We start from the raw sequence: 9,253 nt of genomic DNA, 5'->3' as shown, positions 1-9,253 counted from the left end.
CAAAGGATAGTCCCCCTTTCTTCAAAGATGCTGGATGGAGCCAGTCACTAATGGTAACTAGTGAGGAAGCACTGTGGGATTCAGCCCAGAATGACGGGATGCATTTTGCAGAGGAAAACACCTGTAATTAAAATCCTAAATACATATTCAAGCATCAGAATTGGTGACATGATTTTGCAGAAGTGAGAAGCAGTGATGTCAGCAGAGGCACCAAGGTGAACCCTGTTACAGAGCTGCCACCCTGAAACAGGCCTTGGGTGGCTTACTCCCTTTTTTTTGTTCAATCAGATTCCCCCAAGTAGAATTAAAAGGTTCAGCCACTGCAGGCCAGCTGCACTCTTCCCAGTCAACATACCATGGATGACACAGGTCTGCTATGCAAAAAATGTAGTGTATAAAGAAGAGGATAAAGGAGAGAAGAAATCTAATAAATACTCCATTATCTCGAGTGTATATTATGCAAAATTTGGCATGAAATCTTTATTTCACATAAACATGAAGGTCACTTATTTGTTCATTAAATTCTCCTCAGTCTACATCATTATGCTCATAGTTTTTCTTATACTTAATATAGTAGGGGCCTGCCAAACTCATTAGACATCAGCTGATAAATGGATTTGAACTCACAATCTGTTAAAAATCACATAGGCACATTAGAGCAATATTTTCATGGCTTAGAGAGTGTATACAGTTAAATCTTCCCAGAGAGGATTTTGAGCATTTTTGATCCAGTGCAGCAGACTCAACACATAATTCAAGTCTGCTTGCTGTAAAAATTTACAGGCTGGGATCTTAGCATCACTAGTCATAAATCAAAGCTGTGCACTTAAAAATGTGATGGTGGCAAAACTGTTGGATAGGGTGTAAACATCATCAAGCTCATTGCCATGCAGAACTTGCATTGAAATAATGGGGGAGATATTGTTAAATGTTGCATGTATTTTCACTCTTCTGGCAGAATTTGTACACATAATATATAACCCTGTGTAATTTCCAGCCTGGGCAAATCTCTGGATGAGGAAGAGCTTTCTGAAGCTGTCCTGGATTCTCACCCTGGTGTCACGACTTCAAATAAGCTTTTACATGAAACGTGGACAGAAGGGAACATGGGGCATATTTATGCCATAGTTTATGTTTCACTTACTCATTGCTCTTTATTGTAATTTCCCCCAACTGATGATAAAATGCTTATAAAGCATTGGGCTGATAATTTGCAGGCTCTCCCGCTGCTCTGTTTGTTATAAAGCTACTCATGTCTCCAGGAGAGTCTTTCTTCCTTTTGGATTTATGAGCCTAATGAACCACTGTTATTCTCCATCACAGGAGCCAGTGATGCTGTGACATTATAGCAGGAAGATTTGAAAACTTACGAGAAAGCACTTGAAACAAACTGCTGCTCTTAATAAGTGCCTCTTGTCTTCAGTGTGGTCTGAGGAAGATCTAAGTGAGCTAATGAATGATAAGAACAAACCAAGTCCTGCAGTAACCCTGCAAGCTCTGCTGCAGGGTAAGCAGTGCTAGTGAGACAAATCTGCTGGGATGAACACTATTTATCAGTGGCAGGCTGCTGATACACAGCTCCACTGACAGGCCCACTCTGCATACAAGAGCCCAAGTCCTCAGGTCTGCTTAGATTCTCCAGATGAGGGTTGTTGGATGTATAAAAGTAAATACGATTCAATTTAGCTGCAATTAAATTTAACTTTCACCTTACTGAAAGGCCTTTCACTGGAGCTCACCTGGTTGACTAGGCAACCTTTTGCCCCCTAGGTGCTCTAGATTCACTTAACATATCTTTTTCCAGGGCTGTTCTTGACAGTCGCCAAATTCATATAATTTCAAACCAAAGAAGCGGAGGTGGAGGAAAAGGGATCACTTTCTGAAGACCAGCTGCAGACTGCTGGTCACCTTGTAATTTCCATAAAGGAGCCCATTTCTGCCTACCACAGCAGGACACAATGCAGAGAAAGGCAGTATCATGGCTAGGCCAGCCCCAGGCTATTTAGGAAGTTATAGGTCATAACCCACACCTCCATCTCCACTCGGAGACCATTAAGAAGCCCATGGAGCATATTATTCATTGGCTCCCAGTGAGAAGCCCACAGTTAAAAGCATATACTGTTCAGAGCCCTGTTGTATAACCTGCTGGTATCAAAGAGACACTTCTTGGACCCAAAAATTTACTTCAGCCAAAACAGCATGGAGAGCAGAACAGAAGCAAGTTGCCCAGTGCTCAGCAATAAGTCAAGAGCAGCACTGGACGTGGAACCCAGGAGTCTTGGCTGGGAGCGCAAGTGAGACAACAGAATGCTCTGGCAAGGCTTCTGCTGCCTTTGGCTGTTCTGCTGGATTCCCAGAGACAAGTGGGTTGAGCCAGTTGAGCCATGCTGCATGTCGGGGCAGAACTTGAGAGGCTGCCAGTCCCTCCCCACCCTAAATGTCCCTGCCTGCAGAGCCAGCTGGCTCCCACAAGGCTCCAAGCAGTGTCAGACAGCTCCTCCAGAGAAGGCTGGTCAGGGCTCACCTGTAGGGCCACCCTGCACCATGGGCTTCTCTGACAGTCTTGACATACCCATTGTTGTCCAGGGTGGATGCTAGAGGTGGCTGGAACACTTGTCTGCAGGTGAGCAATCTTGCCAAAACAATGAGAGCTTCCACCACACACGGTGCTTGAGCATGCTGTCAACTCTGTATTATTCATAAAAGCTCTGCTGTCTCCAGTTACTCTGTAATCATCACATCTTTCATCATGGTACACATATCTCAGCAACTGTACCCGTTACAAAACCACCAAAGCATAATGGGAAACAATGACATGCTCCTTCTTTTTTTTTTCTGTGATTCAGTGGGATTGGGAACTCAGTGCAATACAGATCATTTAGCCAGCAAAACACTAGTGGAAGATGTATAGCGACATGCCAATCAGTGCTTTGAAAGCTTTGAAGCTCAACCTAGGTGACTCTGTCTGTTAAAAAGTATTCAAAAGCCCCAATTACAATCAGTTAAAAGCAATAAGCATGCAAATTATTTTAAAACAAACTTTAATTAATTTCAGCATATGTTTCACTTAGGCTGATTAGTCAAATCTGATTTTCTGAAAAGAACAAATAAACATCTGCTAATGATGATTTACATATTACCACTCACATGGCCTGCAGTGTGTTCTGAGGTTCTGCACAGCACAGGGAAGCGACGTCGTGCTGTGCCCGAGACCCCCAGGCTGCAGCCACCAGGTACAGAGAGCAACAGAAATGATTCTTTGATGAAATGCCTAGACATGCCCTAAGAGAACATGATGGTGTTGGTATGAACAACCATCCCAGTAAAGACTTTCCTTTTTGTTAAGGGCTCTTTGGGTGAAAAACAGGTAAAGCAGCTTGAAGTCTGGGCTCGGGAGACCCCAAACTGAAGCTCTGCACAGCCTGACCTTGATACAGGCCAGAACTTTGAGATGCCAAGAGAGAAGCTTTTCAGGCAGCTGCATTCAGAATAACAAGGGCTTAACCTATTGTTCAGACCCCATTTCCCTCTAAAACCAGTGGAAAAAAATTATCATTTGCAATAAACACATAACTTACCCAACACAATCACTTATTCTCTGTTCATTATATAGGGAAACAGGATGTGATAATCCTGCATAGGCTAAACCCTCTTTATGCCCAAGAGTCCATCATGGGAGGCCTGAATACAGCCCCCTCATACCTTTGGGCCTGAACCTCACGGTAATGTAAATATTTAAAAGTCCGTGGCATTTTATATTCACAAGGCTGATAATGGAATAGCTTTAATATCCTTACAATGCCAAATCCAGATTAACACAATAACAGTGGCTCCCAAGCAGTTTATTAGCACTCATAACTGATATGTAGAAATCCTGGAGGGGGAAAAAAAGGAAAAAAAAAGTCCTGCCAACATATACTGCACACAGAGCTCCAAGATGTTGTATTCCAAGAGTTATTTCAGTTCTAGAAGCCACATGGCACCATTACTTGGCATGAAGAGAGGATAAAGAGAGAATGGTCTATGACAGGTGTTGCTTTAAATATTTTGAAGATATGCATCAGGAATAGTTCATAAAAGTGCTTCCAAAGTAGCTCTTACACCCACTGGGCTTGGCAGTCCTCACTCTTAAAAAACATGAACTTGGCGCAGTAGTCCCCTAAATCTTTTAAACTAGCTTAATCCTCCCAGTAATGAAACGTGCAGTCAGCTAGATGGGTGCATTTATCTGAAACTCACTTATTTACAAGCAACTAAAACATGAAATTAGCTGGTCCCGGAAGGCAGCTTTGTACTTCCCAACTCCTCTGCTATCATAAATCAACCCGTTCAAGAGGGTGCCACATTTGTTTTTCCCATTCTCACATTCTGTATGAACAATCATTCCCCATTTAATGCCAAAGATGATCCTCTAGAGATGTCTCTGCACGATTCATTGATTTCTGGCTTCTGTGGGACTAAAAGTGCGTGTGTGTTGGCAGACATCAGGAGGGCTGGAAAATCAGGAGTTCTGGGAATGTTTCAAAGGAGGTTCCTGCACCAAACAGTGCTACTGTGGTGCAGGCATCCAATGTGAGTGGTAGGATCACCATTTCCACCATTCCCTCTCTGCAGAGAGCAATCCACGAGCAGGAGATTGAGCTGTACTCCACATTTGCTCCCCTTGTACCCACAGCCCTGTGGAGGCTCCAGTGCCCACACTGGCAGCTAGATGTACTCATCACAACCACTCCAGACTTTCTGGGAATACTAATCCTGCAGAAGATTCTAGTATCTCCTCCATGGGGAGGGAGAGCAGCCTTAATCTATTAGATGTAAGAAATTCACCCCCCAGCTTGGTGAAATAAAGGATTTTCCAGTATTCCTCACTAGAATATTCCCTGGTGGATTCTGGTCCCATTCTGCTATTTCTGCACAACAAAGTGCTCAGTGGTCAAGTAGCACCAATATATAAGAGATTTTCAGTTTAAGGATTCAAAATTAGTACTGAATATTCCCTTTAGGGAATTCCTTCCAGAAATTACACTGCCACAGAAGGGATCACTGGTTCGTGGCTGCAGACAATAACATACCTTGGAAGGAGGGAACACCAGAGCAACAGGAGATCAAGGCTCACAACTGGTAGCTGAAAACTCCTTCACTAAGCCAGCCAAGACCCTGGGCCATCACAGAGCTGCTCCACGCTTCATTTCCAACTGGAAGATTATCTTGGTTGGCTTCTATCAGAAAAAGTAAGCAGCTCTTGCAAGGTTAAAACCTGGAGATCAGAATTTGCCTTTTATTGTTCTTTTATAATGTGGCACATAAGACAGTTTAAAATAAAAAAAAAAAAATTAAAAAAGGGTTGCTTTTCTCAGTGCCTGAGAGAATGGCATATTCATAAATACACTTTCATTTGCCCTTTTCCACCAAATTATCACCTGTCACCTGATCATTTCATTTGCACAACTACTACAAGTATTTCCCTTTATTCTGGAACATTTTCAAGTACTGGATTTAAAACATCACCTAGAGCAGCATCAGGCTTGAAAATGCAATCAGGACCACAGAAATAGGAAAGAATCTGTTTCCATATAAACTTTTAGAAAAGAAACAGCAACTCTTCATTCATTCCTGTATCGTCTTTGAGGTCTGGAGTAAAGATTTGCTGGAAAAATGAGTTACATGTGAATATACCATATGATGAGTCAGAAAAGCTCTGGGCAAGAATTCAGCAAACCTCAGTTTTACCACTGTTCATATGCTTCTAAAACAAGATCCCAGGGAGCTTGTTGTCAGGCATGGGAGAAACTGGGCACGCTGGATATGCGGCTTCTGTCAGCCAGCAAACTGGATACATGTGTGAGATGGAGGTGGCTTCTCACAAATTTTACTCTCCCCTAAATACAGAGGTCCTCAAATTTGTTTTTGGCCTGGGAACAACTGTTAACAAAAAACACTCTTCCAGAATCTCAGACTGTTCTCATCTTGCTTGCATCAATTTGAATGTTTTAACTCCCTGATGGAACAAGCAATGCTGGAGGGTCTCAGAGGCAACACAAGAAGCCTACGCTGTAAGAGATGGGCTCTTTTCTGACAGGTATCAAATAACACCTCCAATCTCCTCTGGAAAAAGTGAAAGGGTGGAATGGAATAAAATATACAATGTGATAGCAAAGCTCCTTGTCTTTGAGAGTGAAACCCCCATCCTGTGTGAAGAATATGACGGAAACAGATGTTCCCATGTGGAGTTTAATGGCTGGATTGTAAAGGGATAACAATTTCTCCTATCTGCACATCCCTTGCACAGACTAGAAGAGCAAAACTTTTTCCTCCTGAAAAAATGATTCTTGATTAAGGACCAGATTCTGACCAGTTCAAAGGTAAGTGAGTAGAAATACTCTGATGGCACTTTGTCCATAAGTGCCCTGCATTAGCAGCTGCAAAATTAGCCCACGTGACCAAGAGAGCACAGACACCTTCCTCTGTGAATTTTTGGAAGTAGGCATTTCTTGGAAGGAATAATCCTACCAAGGGGAGGACAGAGGTGAAGGGGTTTCTGGGCAGCTTCACTTCCCGGCTAGTGACTATAAGTATTTGTGGGTTTGGGTCTACATCAGCTGCAAACCCCAGTTATGCAATTGAGTTTCCACCAAACAAAGTCCTGACCACAGACAGGGTTCCAGCCCTCAGTTACAAGAGCCAACCAAGGCTGCAAGTCTCTCAAATCCCCTAAAAGGTTGCACAGCACTAAACCCTCTGTGCTGTTCCATGCTTCCTTGGTATCTTGAGGCATTGATGGACAGAATCTGGCCTCTAGAAGGCAACAAATCAGATTTTACTGCCAGCCCATACACACACACACACACTCAGTTTTCCACGTTAGCTTTTGAGCAATCATATCTGGAACTTTTCAGGTCAGCTCCTTTACTCTTAAGTGAACCCTGATTTGTTTACAAACAAAAGCAGAGAACACCAAGTACATTGCTGGGAAATCAGTAGTTAAGAATCGTCTGCATGACCATGCTATGACCACGAGAGCTCCTAGAAAAAAGGTCACCACGTATTTATCCAGCTGCACGCTCGGTAGGAGTGTGCTCTATGAGAAGTGCTTTTAGCAACAGTTAACATTTTCAAGACAATATGTCAGCTAACGTAACCTTTGAGAGGAGGGTTCGAAGAAAGGTTAAGGGAAGTTAACCTAAATAGCAGGGAAGTTAACCTAAATAGCTTAGAGAAATAAAGAGAAGTGTTGGAGGTAATTAATACTTGAGAGGAAATAATGTAAAGGAGAAGAAAGACTTATTTAAGGTTGGCCAAGTACAATGTACTACAAGAGGTAATGGCTTTAAATTAAAGAAGGGCAAGTTTAGATTAGATAACAAGAAAAAACTTTCCAACAGGAACAGCAATTCAACAGCGTAGCCCTCTGAAGAGAGAAGCAGCACGAGCATTATCAACAGACACATTCCAGCCGACGCCAATGAGATCTCTCAGAGGGAAAATACCTGGGGTAAACTGCAAGAGATCCCAGTGACTTGACTCAACAGTCTATAAAGACCACTCCAAACCCAACATCTATGATCCTGTAATTAACACACACATCCCCTATTAATCTTACATGTTCCAATGGCTACCCCTTCCCATTTAAAGCATACTCACCTGACATAGATGGATGGGGGATTGTAGAACCATAATGTAGCCCTACCATGGATTATTGGTCTGATCCTCCCCTCAGCCATGCATCACATCTCACCTCATATATGTTATGTTACAGTAAATTTTCAAAGCCCGGCACCCTCCCCCAGAAAAGCCAGATGCAAGAACCAAGCTGGAAAAGCTAAAGAAATGTTTCAGGTATTGATTTAACAGCATGTTGAGCTGACCACAGTTTGTAAATGTGCTGAAATGTTTCAAAATTAAAATGACCGGATATTCTAACAGCATGGCAACAGCTCCAATTTTATGAGTATTTACCATGATCTTTATAATTCTGATAGATTTGTATTTTCTTCCTCAATTTCATAATTTTCCTTCAGCCTGTAATATCATCTGCTAACCTCTTCTTTGCAAGGACAGTTGTTCAACTGAATTTCTAAAAGATTTGATGGCTTCTGGCAGGGCATAGAAAATACAAGATGTTGCATAGTACGAAGGAGGAAACAGCATAAGATCTCCTCTATCACACAATACACAACATAATTAACAGAAGTATTGCTTCACTCTGATTAAAACCATATTCTTCACAGCATAGTTGTTCTGCTGTACATGTCTCTAAACCCAGACATTCCCTCAAGATTAAAACTTCTCAGAAAAATATAGGGAAGTTGAAGACATCCCACAGGAAACTAGTAATTGGCTCCAAAAGTACAGTGAGGGTATCAGTGGGGCAAAAAACTGCGGGATTAGGGTCAGATGAGCTGTGATATTCCTGTGCTTAGCCACCAGTGAAATCTGAGAGACACTGTCCTGTGCAGGGCTAGAATGACAGTCAGGAACACAGCCATGAAATTAGGGCTCCTGGCTTTTCTTCCCAGCTTTACCATTTCCTACCAACAGGGCTGTCTAGATAGCAATTCAGTGCAGGCTTGCAAAGGTTAATTTATGGACTTTGAACCACTTCATTTAAGGCTGGGTCATGCCTCCCTCTGCAGCTGCGAGATGAGGTAGAATGAAGCCTTAAAGGGTCTGCCTGGGGGACTTGGATGCAAAATGTGCAGCCTTGGCTCTCAGCTGAGGGTTGAAACCCTGGCTAGCTCCAGAGCCACAAACCTTCTCACAGGCTAATGTTGCCTGCTGAAAGTAGAGGCTGCACCTCTGAAGCAGACAGTGACAAAATCATCAGCTGGTAACAAAAACTGAGCTTCTGATAGCCACCCATCCTCAGATGCTTTCTCTGTGACTGCACAAGTCACGTCACAGGCAACGTTTGTGTCATGTCTTTCTCCTCATGGGCTGTTCCCCAAGGCTCTAATGGGTGCAGATTCCCCAATTCCAGGCAGGTTTCTGCAATGAGGTAGAAGGGTCTGCTTCGGACTGGGGTCTGATGGTCTGGACTTCACATGTCCAGAAAAGGAAGCAAAATTTATGCTTTACACTGTTCAGTTTCCCTGAGTGACTTTAATTTTATTTGCTATTGTACTTACATTATTCTACACTCACATGAATGGCATCACAGACACAGACAACTATATGTGGCTAGAAATTCATATCCATCCTAAGTCTGGGCTGGATAAAGAAACTAGAAGACAACTGGATATTCAAGTAATGGATG

This window comes from Chiroxiphia lanceolata, chromosome 14, assembly GCF_009829145.1.
Source record: "Chiroxiphia lanceolata isolate bChiLan1 chromosome 14, bChiLan1.pri, whole genome shotgun sequence".
Taxonomy (NCBI): domain Eukaryota; kingdom Metazoa; phylum Chordata; class Aves; order Passeriformes; family Pipridae; genus Chiroxiphia; species Chiroxiphia lanceolata.
Note: the sequence above shows the minus strand (reverse complement) of the source record.